Source organism: Bos indicus, chromosome X (assembly GCF_029378745.1).
Source record: "Bos indicus isolate NIAB-ARS_2022 breed Sahiwal x Tharparkar chromosome X, NIAB-ARS_B.indTharparkar_mat_pri_1.0, whole genome shotgun sequence".
In the NCBI taxonomy this organism is placed as follows: Eukaryota; Metazoa; Chordata; class Mammalia; order Artiodactyla; family Bovidae; genus Bos; species Bos indicus.
Genome location: NC_091789.1, coordinates 30891844 through 30911715, shown reverse-complemented (window position 1 = coordinate 30911715; position 19872 = coordinate 30891844). Strand labels below are relative to the sequence as shown.

The window sequence follows — 19872 nt, the reverse complement described above, 5'->3', positions numbered from 1 at the left end:
TGTTGCCTCTATAGTCCTCCATCCACGACCAGAGGGTGCCAAGCAGAAGCCCACATGGTGATATAAGGAAGACTCAAGGTGTGAAGAAGATAATTCTATCCAACACTGTTCCAACTGAGATTTATGTAGTCTGCAGTATTCAAATAAAATGAGTAAGTCATGTGATTCTTTTAATTGCACAACTAATACATGGGAAATACAAAGTACTTTTGCATGATCCAACCACATTACATTAAAAATAAGCAGGACTCAGGACTTTGCTGGTGGCACAGTGGTTAATACTCCATGCTTCCAACGCAGAGGGTATGTGTTCAGTCTCTGGGTGGGTAACTAAGATCCCACATGGCCTGTGGCCTGACCAAAACAAACAAAAACTCCTTCCAAACCAGAAAACTTTAAAAAGTTTAAAAACGTAAGAAAAATAATGTAGGCAAATATTCTATATCCAAGAGAAATAGGGAAAGGGAAAGGAAGAAGGCTTATTCTCTCTCAGATGTAGATTCTGTCCCACTAAATTCACAGCAAGTGAGGAGAGAAACACTCAAGGAAGGGGAAGAGGGAGGAGCACAGTGATTGTTCTCCAGGTCTTTTGGCTCTATTCTGTCAATTCCTCACTGGCTGAGAATGTTGTAATGTTGACAAAGTACCATAGTGAGGGAAGGTTTTGTAGCTTGGGCAGGGTCACCACGTTTCACTATGCTGCGTGCAGTGCTGCACTTCAGGAAGTGCCATCCATGTGGATAGAAATATGATTGGTACTTCTTAGAGTGGAGCAATACACAGCAAATCCATCAGTGCTGACCCTGACGGGGGAAGTTGGTCATTTCTGGCACCTTGAAACCACTGAGCTAGTGCAGGTTCAACTCCTGGGATCCTTTACAGAGCCTTCTATAACCTAGAGAAGGAAGGCCCTAGGAAAAACTTCACCTAAATGTTCTTCAGGGTTTTGTATCACTTTGCTATAAAGGACAGGGCTGCCACGTTCACCTGTGTTTTGCTCCGTGTTCTACTCAGGAAGGCGTTATTCACTTATATTGATTTTTGAGTCGTGCCTCTCTGAGTGTACCAATGTGTATATGGACAACATTTGAGGTGGCCTTAGTGATGGTGGGTGGATATTTAATTACAGAGCTCCACTGGGATGGGTCACCTCTTCAAAGACCTGACTGGGAATTTGAAAAGCTCTGGGAAAAGTCTCCCATGTGGGTTATTCCTGTATTTTAGCTCTTTGTCCACAAAATAATTGACCACACATGGAACAATATTTGGGGTACAAACATCCTTCTCCCATATTTCTTAATTTTTTCCCTCAATGTACAACCCAAATATACTTCCTACTTGTGATACTCCTGAAAAGTTTACACCTATTTTTGTTTTTCCCACAATATTCAAGGTTTTTTCCAAAGCAATTGGAAAAATTAAAAAATTCCTTTGAATATTTTTATGTCTCCTTGATGATATCATTATATCAGTAACTCACATATGCACACTGATACCTGCCACCCATGAGAAAGAGAGATTTATTTCTTGTAAAAACTGGCTCACATTATTAGAGTGGCTGTTAAGCCCCCATATGCTACTTTCCAACATCTTCAGGGTGAACTAGAAAGCTGGGGACCTAGGGGAACTAATGATGTAGTCCCTGTCTGAAAGTTGGCAGGGTTGAGACTCAGAAAGAGTTAATGTTTCATTTAAAGTCTAAAGTCAGGGAAAAATTGTTTTGGCTCAGTGGAAGTTGGGCAGGAGAAGTTCTCTCTTACTCAGTGACAGTGAGCCTTTTTCAGGCCTTCAACTGATTTGATGTGGCCCACCATTAGGGAGAGCAGTATGCTTTACTCCATCTACCAATTTAAATCTCATCCAGTAATACCCTTACAGAAACACCCAGAGTATGTTTTACCAAATACCTGGACACACTGTTGCCCAGTCAAATTGACACCTAAAATTAATCATCAAAATTTCACCCCTTATCAATTTGGAATCCCTATGTATCTCCTTAAAGCACAATTAACCTCAAAATGAACAAAATAACAAGGTCATAATTCTCCCTAATGTGATACAACATGATCCTACATAGAACTGAAAATGCATTAACCCCTTTCCCAGAAGAGGAGGTTAATTCTTGAGTGATGTTTACTCTTCTCTTTAGTATCTTACAAATGAAATACTATGATGTAAATTTTATAATATTTAATTAATATGTTTTAATTTTTTATATGATTTCATGTTTCAGGATAAGGGGGCAATAGAATAAAACAATAAATTTACTATAAAATGCAAATATGTATACAACAAAATGTCATATGACATTTGTCATATTTGCACATATGACAATTGTCATAATTGCACATTTTTGTAACTGTTTATATGGTTTTGGTATCATTTATAATGACCTTCTTCCACTACCCATTCTGTTTTCACTCTGCCTTCAGTGAATACCTCACCTGGTCATGGTTCTTTATTTGATGGGCTTACCCAAACCTTTCCTGAAGGGCCTTAGCCATTAGTAGTCCTGGATTTGGTGGTTGTATTTTCATTCACATTAATCACAGGTCCAGAAATACTAAGAGATGTCCTATGGGATCTCTTATATTCCAGAGATATTTTTCCTTATCTTTGATTTAGAATAGAAGTTCCATGGGGTTGCAAGAGTCGGATATGACTTAGTGACTAAAGAGAGTGAGAGAAGTTCAGTTTACCCTTGGCAATCTGGATTAGTCACCCTAACTCCCCTCTAAGATGTTTTAAAAATTAGAAAAAATTACATTGACTTTTACTTCTCCATGTTTTGAGGGTATCTATTCATAAACCACAGCTGTCATCACACACACAGACACACAACAGAGAAATGAAACTTACTGTACATTGATGTATTGGGAAATGTGGTTTAGCCTGATGCCTTCCTCCAGGAAAATTGAATTAAATCACAATCAAGTGTTGGTAAATGGTGCTTAGGTGATTTGCAACCCATCTCCAAACATCCTCATGTCCCTCCTTATCCCAAGGAGTTGGGGGATGTGTAGGTTGTAAAGAAATGGAAGGAAATTACTTTCTTTCTCAATAGTATTATGATATACCACATATGTTTACTAATCATAGTGTCTATTCCCATCTTTTCTTCACTTAGAAGGGTTTTCTGAGCACTGGGTCTCATTACCCTAGTCTATACTTATTGGTGACAGTGATTTTGACATTTATTCTAAGACTTTTTTGCATTTATATGGTGATGGGAAGAGTCAAATATGTGTTTGCATATGTTTTGGTGTATATGTTCATATATATTTGTGTGCATGGGATATGGTGTATGAGAATTTTGTTATGAGGTTTTTAGAGTTTGGAGTTGTGGGTTTGCTTCCTGTTCGGTTTTTGTTATACTTTTCCTATCAATTTGTTTCATGTGTAGGGTTTTGCTTTGTTTGACTTTTGCTCCTTTTAGATTTTATGAATTTTAATTATTATTTGACTTTGTATACTCTTTCTTATTATTATTTTGATTGGTAATTTTTGTGTGAGTTGATTGGAATTTTGTATTTTCTTTTTTTTTTTTTTTGTATTTTGCTGTGTTTTCTGTTGTACTTTAATTTACATATTGATTTGTGCCTATGTCAGTAGTTTGGAAGGCTTCCCAGGTGGCTCTGTGATAAAGAATCTGCCTGTCAATGCAGAAGACACAGGTTTGATCCCTGTCTGCACATTGATTTTTCTGACTTTCATGTTTGTAGTGTTGCTACTGCAGTCCTCCATCCATGACCAGTGGGTGCCAAGCAGAAGCCCACATGGTGATATAAGGAAGACTCAAGGTGTGAAGAAGAAAATTCTATCCAACACTGTTCCAACTGAGATTTATGTAGTCTACAGTATTCACATAAGATAAGTAGGTCATATGATTCTTTTAACTGCACAACTAATACATGGGAAATACAAAGTACTTTTGCATGATCCAACCACATTACATTAAAAATAAGCAGGACTCAGGACTTTGCTGGTGGCACAGTGGTTAATACTCCATGCTTCCAACGCAGAGGGTGTGTGTTCAGTCTCTGGGTGCGTAGCTAAGATCCCACATGGCCTGTGGCCTGACCAAAACAAACAAAAACTCCTTCAAAACCAAAAAAACATGAATAAGTTTTAAAAATATAATGTAGGCAAGTATTCTATATCTAAGAAAAAGAGGGCAAAGGAAAGGAAGGCGGCTTATTTTCTCTCAGGTGTAGATTCTGTCACATTAAATGCACAGCAAGTGAGGAGAGAAACACTCAAGGAAGGGGAAAAGGGAGGAGCACAGTGATTGTTTCCCAGGTCTTTTGGGTCTATTCTGTCAACTCCTCACTGGCTGAGAATGTTGTAATGTTGACAAAGTACCATAGTGAGGGAAGGTTTTGTAGCTTGGGCAGGGTCACCACGTTTCACTATGCTGCGTGCAGTGCTGCACTTCAGGAAGTGCCATCCATGTGGATAGAAATATGATTGGCATTTCTTAGAGTGGAGCAATACACAGCAAATCCATCAGTGCTGACCCTGACGGGGGAAGTTGGTCATTTCTGGCACCTTGAAACCACTGAGCTAGTGCAGGTTCAACTCCTGGGATCCTTTACAGAGCCTTCTATAACCTAGGGAAGGAAGGCCCTAGGAAAAACTTCACCTAAATGTTCTTCAGGGTTTTGTATCACTTTGCTATAAAGGACAGGGCTGCCACCTTCACCTGTGTTTTGCTCAGTGCCCTACTTAGGAAGGCGTTATTCACTTATATTGAATTTTGAAAGGCATCTCTCTGAGTGTAGCAATGTGTAATATGAACAACATTTGAGGTGGCCTTAGTAATGGTGGGTGGATATTTAATTACAGAGCTCCACTGGGATGGGTCACCTCTTCAAAGACCTGACTGGGAATTTGAAAAGCTCTGGGAAAAGTATCCCATGTGGGTTCTTCCTGTATTTTAGTTCTTTATCCACAAAAGAACTGACCACACATGGAACAACATTTGGGGTACAAACATGATCCTTCTTCTCCCATATTTCTTAGTTTTTTCCCTCAATGTACAACCCAAATATACTTCCTACCTTCAATATTCCTGAAAAGTTTACACCTATGTGTTTCTCCCACAATATTTAAGGTTTTTTATTTTTTTGTTTTTGGTAGCTTGAACACCTTCGCGCCCTTCCCTACAGACCTCCAAACTCTTTTAACCCTCTCATGGAGTGATGCTGCCTCTCTCTTCAAGGCTTAGATACTTCAAAATTCCTTTGAATATTTTTATTTCTCTTCAATGTTGTCACTATATCCGTAACACACACATACATACACACAGATATGCGCACTGATATCTGCCACCCATGAGAGAGAGAGATTGACTTATTATAAAGAATTGGCTCACATTATTAGAGAGGCTGTTAAATCCCAGTATGTTACTTTCCAATATCTTTGGGGTGAACTAGAAAGCTGGATTTGTTTCATGTGTAGGATTTTGCTTTCTTTGACTTTTGCTCCTTTTAGATTTTATGAATTTTAATTTATTTTTAGACTTTGTATGCTCTTTCTTATTGTTATTCTGATTAGTATTTGTTGGTCTGCATTGAATGGTTTTTTTGTATTTCCTTTTCTGTTCTTTTTTTTTTTTTGTATTTCACTGTTTTCTGTTGAACTTTAATTTGCATAATGATATGTGTCTATGCCATTTGTTTGGAATACTTCCCAGGTGACTCAGTTGTAAAGAATCTGCCTGCCAATACAGGAGACACAGGCTTATTCGCTGGGTCAGGAAGATCCCCTGGAAAGGGACATGGCAGCCCATTCCCATATTCTTGCCTAGGAAACCCCATGGACAGAAAAGCCTGGCAGGTTCCAGTTCATGGGATTGCAAGAGTTGGTCACAGCTTAGAGAGTAAACAGCAACAGCAGCAATATTTGTCTGGACTTTGAACTGTGTGTTGCTGGAGTTTTTTGTTGTTGTTATTGACTTATGAGTTTGGCTTGTGGTTAGTTCTTTGTGTTTTTCTTGTGAGATTTCATCGTTTGTTTTAAATTATTGTGTGATTGGATGTGTCTATGTGTGGTTTTGTGGGGTATGGGGTCTTAAAATTTTTTGCTGTTTGATAGGTTCCTACAAAGAAGACTTCTTTGAAGCTCCTGAGGCATAAGGTATGTAGAGGAGAACTTTTACTTATGGCTGACAGTTGAAGGAGAGTTCTGAGTTGTTATTCTTTTCCCTTGAGAAGTTTGGAGAGACATGTCAAGGGCCCAAATACTTCAAGGAAGAGAGAAGTGGACAAAAGAGAAATTGGTATATATAAATATTTCTGTGGAATCTAACTTCGGTTACTTTTCAAATTTTTTGAATTTCAAGAAATTCAAAGAAAGGATCAAGATATTTAGAATTGTTTATTTTCTGAAACATGTTTCTGAGAGTTAATTCTTAGGTAGGTTGATTAGAAGTCTGGGGTCCCTGAGGAAGAGAAAAGGGTCTGAGGCTCTCAAGGAGGAGAAAGGACAAACTGTTTTTTCTACACTCCTTCGATTTAGTCACATAAAACAGTTTTTTTTTTTAAGCCCAGGGCTAATAATTACAGAACAAAACAACTCATATTGCTCAAGGGTATGTTTTTCCTTAAACTCTGTATGATGATTATATAACAGCAATGTATCCTGAGGACAGGTTTCTCCTTAAGAACCTTCTGACTAATCCTGCCATCTTATATATTATGGGAGTGGAACTGGTAAGATCTTTCTATTGTTAGTTCTAATCCTATTATCTTAAAATGTAAATTGTGAGAGTGGGTCTAGTAAGACCTTTACAACCTTGAAACATTCTTTTGATTTATTTTAATAACCAACTGATGCTTTTGAACTGTGATGCTAATAATCAATTGATGCTCTTGAACTGTGGTTTTGGAGAAAACTCTTGAGAGTCCCTTGGACTGCAAGGAGATCCAACCAGTCCATCCTAAAGGAAATCAGTCCTGAATATTCATTGGAAAGACTGATGCTGAAGCTGAAACTCCAATACTTTGGTCACCTGATGTGAAGAACTGACTCACTGGAAAAGACCCTGATCTGGGAAAGATTGAAGGCAGGAGGAGAAGGGGATGACAGATGGTTGGATGGCATCATGGACTCAATGGACATGAGTCTGAGTAAACTCCAGGAGTTGGTGATGGACAGGGAAGCCTGGCATGCTGCAGTCCTGGGGTCACAAAGAGTCAGATGCGACTAAGCGACTGAACTGAACTGAATAACCAAGTGAAAAAGTTTAAAGCTCCCTTGCTGAGACTAGTGAGGGGGCACTCTCCATCCTCTTCTGATGTCTATGTCAGAAGCTTTCTCTGTCCCTTTTCACTATAATAAAACTTCCGCCACACAAAAGCTCTGAGTGATCAAGCCTTGTCCCTGATCCTGAAGCTAAATCTTCTTTTTCAGAAATTACAAATCTGACATTGTTCACTGTAAGCTATCATTTCCTTCACCATGACTAAGCTCTGAGACTGAGCTTTGTGCTTTCCAGTCTTTTGGGAGTCGTAGATGTTTAGTAGGGTGATGAGAATGGTACACAGGAACATCTGAGACAAAGAATGTTCATTATTTCCCCATATCAACTTAAAATGAGTACATGGCTACTGTTTCATGGCTACTTCAAAATAATTTAGCCTTATTAAACTGAATGCAGAATAATCCAGCCCAGTAGTATATGCATGGAAGCAGAGAATTCTATCTAGCTTTCCAAAAACAGTTTCATCATATCTGTAGTATATACATTGGGCTTCCCTCATAGCTCAGTTGGTAAATCATCTGCCTGCAATTCAGGAGACCTGGGTTCAATTCCTGGGTTGGGAAGATCCCCTGGAGAAGGGAATGCAACCCACTCCAGTATTCTTGTCTGGAGAACCCCATGGATAGAAGAGCCCGGCAGGCTACAGAAAGTGAAGATGTGCAGATGACACCACCCTTATGGCAAAAAGTGAAGAGGAACTAAAGAGCCTCTTGATGAAAGGGAAAGAGGAGCATGAAAAAGCTCACTTAACTCTCAACATTAAGAAACTAAGATCATGGCATCTGGTCCCATCACTTCATGGCAAATAGATGGGGAAACAGTGACAGACTTTATTTTGGGGGGCTCCAAAATCACTGCAGATGGTAACTGCAGCCATGAAATTAAAAGACACTTGCTCCTTGGAAGAAAAGCTATTACCAACCTAGACAGCATATTAAAAAGCAAAGGCATTAGTTTACCAACAAAGGTCCATCTAGTCAAAGCTATGGTTTTTCCTGAGTGCTGCATAATTGATGCTTTTGAACTGTGGTGATGGAGAAGACTCTTGAGAGCCCCTTGGACAGCAAGGAGATTCAACCAGTCCATCCTAAAGGAAATCAGTCCTGAACATTCATTAGAAGGACTGATGCTGAAGTTGTAGCTCCAATACTTTGGCCACCTGATATGAAGAACTGACTCATTAGAAAAGACCCTGATGCCAGGAAAGATTGAAGGCAGGATAATAAGGGAAAGACAGAGGATGAGATGGTTGGATGGCATCACTGATCGATAGACATGAGTTTGAGCAAGCTCTGGTAGTTGGTCCCTACCATTTCTGTCCTTTACTGTGTACATCTTTGCATGAAATGTTCCCTTGGTATCTCTAATTTTCTTGAAGTCATCACTTATCTCTTTCTATTGTTTTCCTCTATTTCTTTGCACTGATTACTGAGGAAGGCTTTCTTTCTCTCCTTGCTATTCTTTGGAACTCTGCATTCAGATGGGTATATCTTTCCTTTTCTCCTTTGCCTTTCACCTCTCTTCTTTTCACAGCTACCTGTAATGCCTCCTCAGACAACCACTTTGCCTTTTTGCATTTCTTTTTCTTGGGGATGGTCTTGATCACTGCCTCCTGCACAGTGTCATGAAAGTGAAGAATGAAAGTGAAAGTGAAGTCACTCAGTCGTGTCTGACTCTTTATGACCCACCAGGCTCCTCTGTCCATAGGATTTTCCAGGCAAGAGTACTGGAGTGGGTTGCCATTTCCTTCTCCAGGAGATCTTCCCGACCCAGGGATTGAACCCAGGTCTCCTGCACTGTAGGCAGACGCTTTACCATCTGAGCCACCGGGGAAGTCCGAACCTCTGAACAATGTCATGAACTTCCGTCTATAGTCTTCAGGTACTCTGTCTATCAGATCTAATCCATTGAATCTATTTATCCCTAATTAAAACTGAATTAAAGTGCCTTAAGTTTGGAGTATAGTGTTTTTGTTGTTGTTGGCTTATTTACAATGTCTTTCTTTTTCTTTTTTTTTTTTTTGGAGAAACATTTTTCAGTTAACTTTTTAGGGGGCTTTCTGGATGTCTATTCCTCTTTGCACGAGGCACTAAATACACACCAAAGTTTTGTTTACATATATTTTGGCATTTGCATGTATTTTGTTGACATATATTTTGGTATACACAATAGCACGTAGGAGGAGATAGAGATCAGATACTAGTCTTTTTCACATATCCAAAATAATTGCTTTTTAAGTGTTACAAGTAAGTTTCCTGATAAGTGTCCACCTGTTATTAGGAAGACTGGACCATCATTGTAGCAATTTTATCCCTTAAAAAATTTAAGGGATTTGTAGAATGCCTGTACTATGCAGATTTTTGATATGAGGTGATGCATGGCTGCAGAACTGGCCCTGCCTTCACGGAACTTGCAGTCATGTCAGAGAAGAGGAGGCATACAAATTGAAAAGCAAAATATATACAGCACAGTTGCTTCTCCCTTGGTGAAGATGGCAGTAAGTAGTCCAGTACTGTTCATGTTGACCAGATCTCAGGACCTGAGAGGCTCCAGTCACTTACCTCATGCAAAGCTCACTACTTTACTAGAATTTAGTCTCTCAGCTAGTCCAGAATTAGGCTCTCTGTCATAGAATTTGGGGAAGATCCTCTCTCCTTGGTGAATCTGGGTGAAGAAGACTTGTGCTCAGTGCTGTAAAGCTATGGTAAATTCTGAGTTGAGGACTTCATATTCTCTCTCTTAGGTTCTAATTATTCATAGTCTTGGGGCAGCACTTTCTCCAGAAAGCAGGTTAATCACAGCTGGGCTGAGAATACAAATAAATGGTTAGTGCTTTCCCCAAACTCACTTTGTAGTTATGGTTCTGGTAGTTACACATAATATACAGACGGTGTCTATCCTCAATGTATAAACAATAGGACTACATAAGGAACCTGCCTTATTCTGGAAGATCTATTTTTTTTTCCCTCTAGCCACTCCAGGTGGTTTATGGGATCTTGGAACCCATGCCCCCTGCAGTGGAAGCACAGAGTCTTAACCACTGGACTGCCAGGGAAGACCCTCAGTAGATCTATTTATTCATAGTATTCAGGTCTCTTATAGAATTGCTAAAATTCTGTCCTTACACAAAAAAACTTTAAACACCAAATCTCTTTACTCTCTAACTCATTTATTAGCCTTTCTTCTCAGAGCCTAGAACCTTCCCAGTGGTTAGAAACTCCCCTCTGATTTCACCATATATTTAGAGATTAAGACGGTACCGTCCACACAGCAAAAAAAACAACCTACAGAATCGGAGAAAATGTTTACAAATGATGCAACTGACATACAACTCAGTATCAAAAAATCAACCCAGTCAGGAAATGAGCACAAGACATGAATAGACAATTTTTTTTGTCCAAATAAGACATACAGATGGCTAATAGGCACATGAAAAGATGCTCAACATCACCAATTATTAGAGAAATCTAAATTAAAACTATGTATAAAATAGTTAAGCAACAAGAATATATGGTATAGCACAGGTCATTATAGCCATTATCTTATAATAACATTTAATCAAGTGTAATTGTAAAAATTCTGAATCACTGTTATACACAGGCAAATCAACTATACTTCAATTATATAAAAAAAATAAAATCACTGGGCACAACATACAATAAAACTAAGAAAAAACTTTAGACTACTATAAAATTTTATTTGAATATAATCAATTTTAAGCATTGATTATTAGAACATAATAAGTGACTTGAATTTGGCAATAGGGACCTAACAGAAGCAGAAGGTATTAAGAAGAGGTGACAAGAATACACAGAAAAATTGTACAAAAAAGATCTTCACAACCCAGATAATCACAATGGTGTGATCACTCACCTAGAGCCAGACATCCTGGAATGTGAAGTCAAGTGGGTCTTAGGAAGTATCACTATGTACAAAGCGAGTGGAGTTGATGGAATTCCAGTTGAGCTATTTCACATCCTGAAAGATGATGCTGTGAAAGTGTTGCACTCAATATGCCAGCAAATTTGGAAAACTCAGCAGTGGACACAGGATTGGAAAAGGTCAGTTTTCATTCCAATCCCAAAGAAAAGCAATGCCAAAGAATGGTCAATGTATCGCACAATTGCACTCATCTCACACACTAGTAAAGTAATGCTTAAATTTCTCCAAGCCAGGCTTCAGGAATACATGAACCGTGAACTTCCAAATGTTTAAGCTGGTTTTAGAAAAAGCGGAGGAACCAGAGATCAAATTGCCAACATCCACTGGATCATAGAGAAAGCAAGAGAGTTCCAGAAAAAGGTCTATTCCTGCTTTATTGACTATGCCAAAGCCTTTGACTATGTGGATTACAATAAACTGTGGAAAATTCTGAAAGAGATGGGAATACCAGACCACCTCACCTGCCTCTTGAGAAACCTGTATGCAGGTCAGGAAGCAACAGTTAGAACTGGACATGGAACAACAGACTGGTTCCAGATAGGAAAAGGAGTACATCAAGGCTGTATATTGTCACCCTGCTTATTTAACTTATATGCAGAGTACATCATGAGAAACGCTGTGCTGGAGGAAGCACAAGCTGGAATCAAGATTGCCAAGAGAAATATCAATAACCTCAGATATGCAGATGACACCACCCTTATGGCAGAAAGTGAAGAGGAACTCAAAAGCCTCTTGATGAAAGTGAAAGTGGAGAGTGAAAAAGTTGGCTTAAAGCTCAACATTCAGAAAACGAAGATCATGGCATCTGGTCCCATCACTTCATGGGAAATAGAGGGGGAAACAGTGGAAACAATGGCTGACTTTATTTTTCTGGGCTCCAAAATCACTGCAGATGATGACTGCAGCCATGAAATTAAAAAATGCTTACTCCTTGGAAGGAAAGTTTTGACCAACCTAGACAGCATATTAAAAAGCAGAGACATTACTTGGCTAACAAAGGTCCATGTAGTCGAGGCTATGGTTTTTCCAGTGGTCATGTATGGATGTGAGATTTGGAGTATAAAGAAAGCTGAGCACCAAAGAATTGATGCTTTTGAACTGTGGTGTTGGAGAAGACTCTTGAGAATCCCTTGGACTGCAAGGAGATCCAACCAGTCCATCCTAAAGGAGATCAGTCCTGGGTGGTCATTGGAAGGACTGATGTTGAAGCTGAAACTCCAATACTTTGGCCACCTGATGTGAAGAGCTGACTCATTTGAAAAGACCCTGATTCTGGGAAAGATTGAGGGCAGGAGGAGAAGGGGACAACAGAGAATGAGATGGTTGGATGGCATCACTGACTGGATGGACATGGGTTTGGGGGGACTCCAGCAGTTGGTGATGGACAGGGAGGCCAGGTGTGCTGCGGTTCATTGTGTCACAATGAGTTGGACGTGACTGAGTGACTGAACTGAACTGAAGTGACTTTGATTGGTTAAGAGAAAGGAAAATATGGTGCCCACATCTTTTCAGTTTATCTCCTTACAATTTTAATGTTAATTATAAAAATACTACATATGAAGGGATGAAGTGGCAACAGGATCACTTAAATCTGGATAAATATTGCAGCGTTCTTAAATGTGAATAAATAATACATTGACTTTTGCCCTATTTTTTTCTACAGTTGTTATTTCTTAATAAAAATGCTACATAAAAGAGAAAGAGAATGAGTGACCGAAGAGCCACACACTTTTGGACATGATCACAGGGCTGGAATAGTGCCTGAAAGGTATGTTGTAAATTTTATATTCTTCTGTTGGGTAATGGGATTAAGAACTGGTGTCACCTCTGATATAAGCTTGTTCAAACCATTTTAAGGGTTGAATTAGCAATTATGTTTGTGAAATTTTTGCCCAGATCTAATACCACATTGCAGCCATGAAATTAAAAGATGCTTAGTCCTTAGAAGGAAAATTATGACCAAACTAGATAGCATATTAAAAAGCAGAGACATTACTTTGCTAACAAAGGTCCATCTAGTCAAGGCTATGGTTTTTACAGTGGTCATGTATGGATGTGAGAGTTGGACTGTGAAGAAAGCTGAGCACAGAAGAATTGATGCTTTTGAACTGTGGTGTTGGAGAAGACTCTTGAGAGTCCCTTGGACTGCAAGGAGATCCAACAAGTCCATCCTAAAGGAGATCATTTCTGGGTGTTCATTGGAAGGACTGATGTTGAAGCTGAAACTCCAATAGTTTGGCCACCTCATGCGAAGAGTTGACTCATTGGAAAAGACCCTGATGCTGGGAGGGATTGGGGGCAGGAGGAGAAAGGGATGACACAGGGTGAGATGGTTGGATGGCATCACCGACTTGATGGACATGAGTTTGAATAAACTCTGGGAGTTGGTGATGGACAGGGAGGCCTGGCATGCTGTGATTCATGGGATCACAAAGAGTCAGATGTGACTGAGCAACTGAACTGAACTGAATACCATAGTAAATCTGATAGAGTGCCTTAGGAACTATGGACAGAAGTTCATGACATTGCACAGGAGGTAGGGATCAAGACCATCCCCAAGCATAAGAAATACAAAAAGGCAAAATGGTTTTCTGAGGAGGCCTTACAAATAGTTGTGAAAAGAAGAGAAGCTAAAGGCAAAGGAGAAAAGGAAAGATATGCCCGTTTGAATGCAGAGTTCCAAAGAATAGCAGGGAGAGATAAGAAAGCCTTCCTCAGTGATCAGAGCAAAAAATAGAGGAAAAGAATAGAATGGAAAAACTAGAGATCTCTTCAAGAAAATTATAGATACCAAGGGAACATTTCATGCAAACTTGGGCACAATAAAGATAGAAATGGTATGGACCTAACAAAAGCAGAAGATATTAAGAAGACATGGCAAGAATACACAGAACAAATATACAAAAGAGATCTTCACAACCCAGATAACCACGATAATGCTCACTCACCTACAGCCAGGCATCCTGGAGCGCGAAGTCAGTTGGGCCTTGGGAAGCATTGCTATGAGCAAAGCTAGTGGAGGTGATGGAATCCCGGTTGAGCTATTTCAAATCCTAAAGGATAATGCTGTGAAAGTGCTGCACTCAACATGCCAGCAAATTTGGAAAACTCACCAGTGGCCATAGGACTGGAAAAGGTCAGTTTTCATTCCATTCCCTAAGAAAGGCCATGTCAAAGAATGCTCAAACTACTGCAGACTTGTACTCATCTTACTCGCTAGTAAAGTAATGCTCAAAATTCTCCAAGCCCGGCTTCAACAGTATGTGAAACGTGAACTTCCAGATGTTCAAGCTGGATTTAGAAAGGGCAGAGGAACCAGAGATCAAATTTCCAATATCTATTGGATCATTGAAAAAAGAAGGGAATCCATAAAATGGTATATTTCTGCTTTATTGACTATGCCAAAGCCTTTGCCTGTGTGGATCACAGTAAACTATGGGAAATTCTTTAAGTGATGGGAATACCAGACCACCTGACCTGCCTCTTGAGAAATCTGTATGCAGGTCAGGAAGCAACAGTTAGAACTGGACATGGAACAACAGACTCTTTCCAAATAGGGAAAGGAATACGTCAAGGTTGTATATTGTCTCCCTGCTTATTAAACTTATATGCAGAGTACATCATGAGAAACACTGGACTGGACGAAGCACAAGCTGGAATCAAGATTGCCAAGAGAAATATCAATAACCTCAGATATGCAGATGACACCACCCTTATGGCAGAAAGTGAAGAACTAAAGAGCCTCTTGATGAAACTGAAAGAGGAGAGAGAAAAAGTTGGCTTAAAGCTCAACATTCAGAAAACAAATATCATGGCCTCCGGTCCCATCACTTCATGGCAAATAGATGGAGAAACAGTGGAAACATGGCAGACTATGTTTTGGGGGCTCCAAAATCACTGCAGATAGTGACTGCAGCTGAAAAATTAAAATACATTTACTCCTTGGGAGAAAAGTTATGACCTATCTAGACAGCATATTAAAATGCAGAGATGTTACTTTGCCAACAAAGGTCCATCTAGTCAAGGCTATGGTTTTTCTAGTAGTCATGTATGGATGTGAGTGTTGGAGTATAAGAAAAGCTGAGTGCTGAAGAATTGATGCCTTTGAAGTATGGTGTTGGAGAAGACTCTTGAGAGTCCCCTGGATTGCAAGGAGTTCCAACCAGTCAATCCAAAAGGAAATAAGTCTTGAATATTCATTGGAAGGACTGATGTTGAAGCTGAAAGTCCAGTACTTTGGCCACCTGATGCACAGAGCTGAGTCATTTGAAAAGACCCTGATTTGGGTAAGATTGAAGGCAAGAGGAGAAGGGGATGACAGATGATGAGATAGTTTGATGGCATCACTGATTCAATGGACATGATTTTAGTAAACTCTGGGAGTTGGTGATAGACAGGGAGGCCTGGCATGCTAGGCCATGGAGTCACAGACAGTCGGACATGACTGAATGATTGAACTGAACTGAAATGAAATATAAGACAAATCTTGAGCAGCTTGGAGTATCAGTAATTAAAGAAGTGTTCCCCAAAAAGCATGGGGCATGATAAATGATTCAACCTGAAAGAACTTCTAATTCCCAAAGCTGAATACTTTGATTGGCAAATAGCAATCAGTTCAGTCATTCAGTCGGGTCCGACTCTTTGTGACTCCATGGACTGCAGCACACCAGGCTTCCCTGTCCATCTCCAGCTCCCAGAGCTTACTCAAACTCATGTCCATCTAATCGGTGATGCTATCCAACCATCTCATCCTCTGTCATCCCCTTCTCCTCCTGCCTTCAATCTTTCTCAGCATTAGGGTCTTTTCCAAGGAGCCTGATAACAATAGCACTTGATTAAAACCCAAATAATAAAATACTCATGAATCCATAGTGATATAATGAAATTATTTAAGAAGTGAATACATGTGGGAGAAGGTACAGAATTCTAAATAATATATGTAGATACTTCCTTCTCCAAGAGGTGTACTTTAATGCCTCTGCACTATGTTGGGTAGGCTTAGTGACTCACTTCCAGAATGAATAGTGTAGGCAAGGTGAAAGTAGTGACTTTACATTATGGAAATCTGGAACACAGATACTATCTTAAACAAGAATTTAAAGTTAATAATACCAGTAATTAAATTATGTGGATACACCTCCTGATAAGATGCAATGTGAAGAGTACTTCATCTCTGTGGTATTCCCTCAAACTCAGAACCCCAGTATATTCAAAAGAAAACATCAGAAGAACTCAGCTTGAGGGACTCTGTAGAAAATGCTTGACCAGTACTACTAAACACTATACATGGCATGAAAAACAAACAAAAAAAAGGACTGGGAAATTTTACTTGTCAGAGGAATAGAAAAGGAAGTTATTCATTATCAAAGAAATGCAAATCAAAACCACAGTGAGGTACCATCTCATGCCAGTCAGAATGGCTGCTATCAATAAGTCTACAAACAATAAATGCTGGAGAAGGTGTGGAGAAAAGGGAACCCTCCTACACTGTCGGTGGGAATGCAAAGTAGTACAGCCACTATGGAGAACAGTGTGGAGATTCCTTAAAAAACTGGAAATAGAACTGCCATACGACACAGCAATCCCACTACTGGGTATACACACTGAGGAAACCAGAAATGAAAGAGACGTGTGTACCCCAATGTTCATCACAGCACTGTTTATAATAGCTAGGGCATGGAGGCAACCTATATGTCCATCTTCAGAGGAATGGATAAGAAAGTTGTGGTACATATACACAATGGAATATTACTCAGCTATTAAAAAAGAATGCATCTGAATCATTTCTAATGAGGTGGATGAAACTGGAGTCTATTATACAGAGTGAAGTAAGTCATGAAGAAAACCACCAATAGAGTATATTAACACATATATACGGGATTTAGAAAGATGGTAATGATGACCTTATATGTGAGACAGCAAAAGAGAAACAGATGTAAAGAACAGACTTTTGGACTCTGTAGGAGAAGGCGAGGGTGGGGTGATCTAAGAGAATAGCATTGAAACATGTGCATTAACATATGTGAAATAGATCACCAGTCCAGGTTCAATGCATGAGATAGGGTGCTCAGGGCCAGTGGACTGGGATGACCCTGAGGGATGGGATGGGGAGGGAGGTGGGAGAGGGGTTCAGGATGAGGGACACATGTACACCCATGGCTGATGCATGTCAATGTATGGCAAAACCACTAATTGTACAAAATTGTAAAATATTGTAAAGTAATTAACCTCCAATTAAAATAAATAAATAATATTTTAAAAGAAGTTAGTGGGGAAAATGCCAAGCAATGTGTATAGTTTTGTTGATATTATTATGCTTCTGTTAATCTCTGAGTTTTTACTAATGTCCCATGGTTATATAAGATGAGAAGCTTATGGGAAGCTGGGTGATGGGTGCATGAGAACTCACCATACTCTAGTTATATACAACTTTTTTATAAATCTAAAATTATTCCAAAATAAATGGAGGAGAAGCTAAGAAATAACAACTAGAAGGCATACATCCAATTCTGCTTCTGCATGGTATATAGAACAGTGAATGATGTGACATGAGAGAGTCAGATAAACAACAGACTCATAATTTTTCTTGAACCCCTTGGGGATCTAAGGTCTTAGATCTGCTAAGTAGCTTGACTTTAAGGACAGATATCCCCTCCCATGAGAAATGGGATACAGGGACTGGTTTACCAGTGCAAGCAAAAGTAAATGAATTGTACTGGCCTAGAAAGCATCCATGATGCAAACAAGAGCACCCCTGGGAAAGGGGTAGGGGCCTGGAGAGAGATCACTGTGTGGTTTAGGTGTGATGGGTGTCTGAGATCAAGGACTAAAGCAGAAAGTACTGAGAAAAACCCTCTGGAGCCCTGACATAACCTTAAGCACAAAACAGTGCTTGAAGAATTCAAACCTGGTGTAGCATGTAAGCTAACTACCACAGCGATTAAGTTAATACTGCTTAGATATTGACACCATTCCCAAGTTAATAACTGACAAGACTGACTCACCTGCCCCATCACAGAAGCAAAACCTGATAGCAGAAGTGGTATGTTCATTTCCAAGTGCAAAGATTAATCTCATTTTTCACTGTTGTAGGTACACATGATGTTCAGCATCACATGAAAGTTTTAAAATGCACACTCTAAAGAAAGACAAAAAAAAGCTCCTATCAAGAGACAAAGAAAAGAATAAAACCAGATTCCAAGATCATCCAGATTCTTTGTGATCCCATGAACACTAACCCACCAGGCTCCTCTGTCCATGGAATTCTCCAGACAAGAAGACTGGAGCCATTCCCTTCTCCAGGGGATTTTCCCAACCCAGGAATCGAACCCAGGTATCCCACATTGCAGGTGAATTCTTTACTGCCTGAGCCAATAGGGAAGCCCCATTCCACCTATCAGACCAGGACTTTACCATAACTATGATGTATTTAAATATTTAATAAAACAAGTAGACATCTTGTGTGAGCAGATGGATAATTTTAGCATAGAAACAAAGACCATAAGAAAGAGGTAAAAGAAAATACTACATATACAGAAAAACAACAGACTTCTTTCAGAGATAAAGGGTAATTTTGATGTGCTCATAATTATTATCTCAATGCCATGTAAAGGCAGAAACCTGTGAAAACTTAAATAAAAGCCTTTCCATTTAACTTTTTTACAGTTTCTATCACTGTGCTAAAATTCCCCATGTTTTCATACTAGATGCTTACTTTTCCCACTGGATATTAAATAGATTGATCATATTTTGATTGGGCTACCACACTAAGCCATTCAGTGTACAGTGCCTTTCATAGGAAGGTGTCATTCATGTGGTCTACAATTTGAATGCCACTTTTTTGTGAAGAGTAATGTACAACATGCAGGGCATGGTGGTAGTCTGGGGGTCGGGCTTTAGCTGTGAGCACACGTGCCTCTTTTGGAGTGCAGGCACCCACTCTTCAGGGTTGGGCTACCTCGAGGAACTTTTTATTCTATGTTTTATTCTAACTATTTTATTCTAAGAGAATATACATGGAAACTATGGGCTCCTGGGAAGGCACTTCCACTTAGGTCCTTCAAGAATTTATACTTTTGCAAGTTGAGGCTTGACTAAAACTGGAAAAACATTGTTTTGAGAAAACAGTCCTCCTTTTTCAGCTGGGCATTTACCCCTATATTGCAAAATTCCCTAACCTTTTCCCACCTATCAACTTCTCATTGGCCATGCTTCTCTTTTAGAGCTCCTCAAATACTCTCCTGTCTCAGATTTCTCTACTGCTGAAGCCCAACATTGATTTTCCTCTCAAAGACTGAAACCTGTTCTTATTTTTTCCCAATTTTATTGAAGTATTATTGGCAAATGAAATTTGTATATATTTAGGTTGGACAATATGATTTTTTAAGCTATACCATATGATGGTTTGAAATATATATAGATTGTGAAATGACTACCAAAATCAAGTTAATTAATGTATCCATTGCCTCATGTAATTACCTTGTGACAGTGTGTGTGTGTGTGTGTGTGTGTGTGTGTGTGTGTGTGTGTGTGTGTTGATAACACTTAAGGTCTACTCTCTTGGCAAATTTCAAATGTAAGATACAGTGTTATTGACTACAGCCACTATGATTGTATTAATATAGAAGATCCCTAGGACTTACTCATCTTATGACTGAAACTTTGTA

At 39.3% G+C, this 19872-nt stretch overlaps 1 long non-coding RNA gene across 1 annotated transcript; it reads left to right on the top strand.

Annotated features, from left to right (window-relative positions):
* Positions 1-5573: 5573 nt before the first annotated feature.
* Positions 5574-18981, top strand: LOC139181088 (uncharacterized). The gene is made up of 3 exons (XR_011565202.1): positions 5574-6138; positions 12870-12974; positions 18299-18981. It is a non-coding gene; the product is annotated as an uncharacterized lncRNA (long non-coding RNA).
* Positions 18982-19872: the final 891 nt, after the last annotated feature.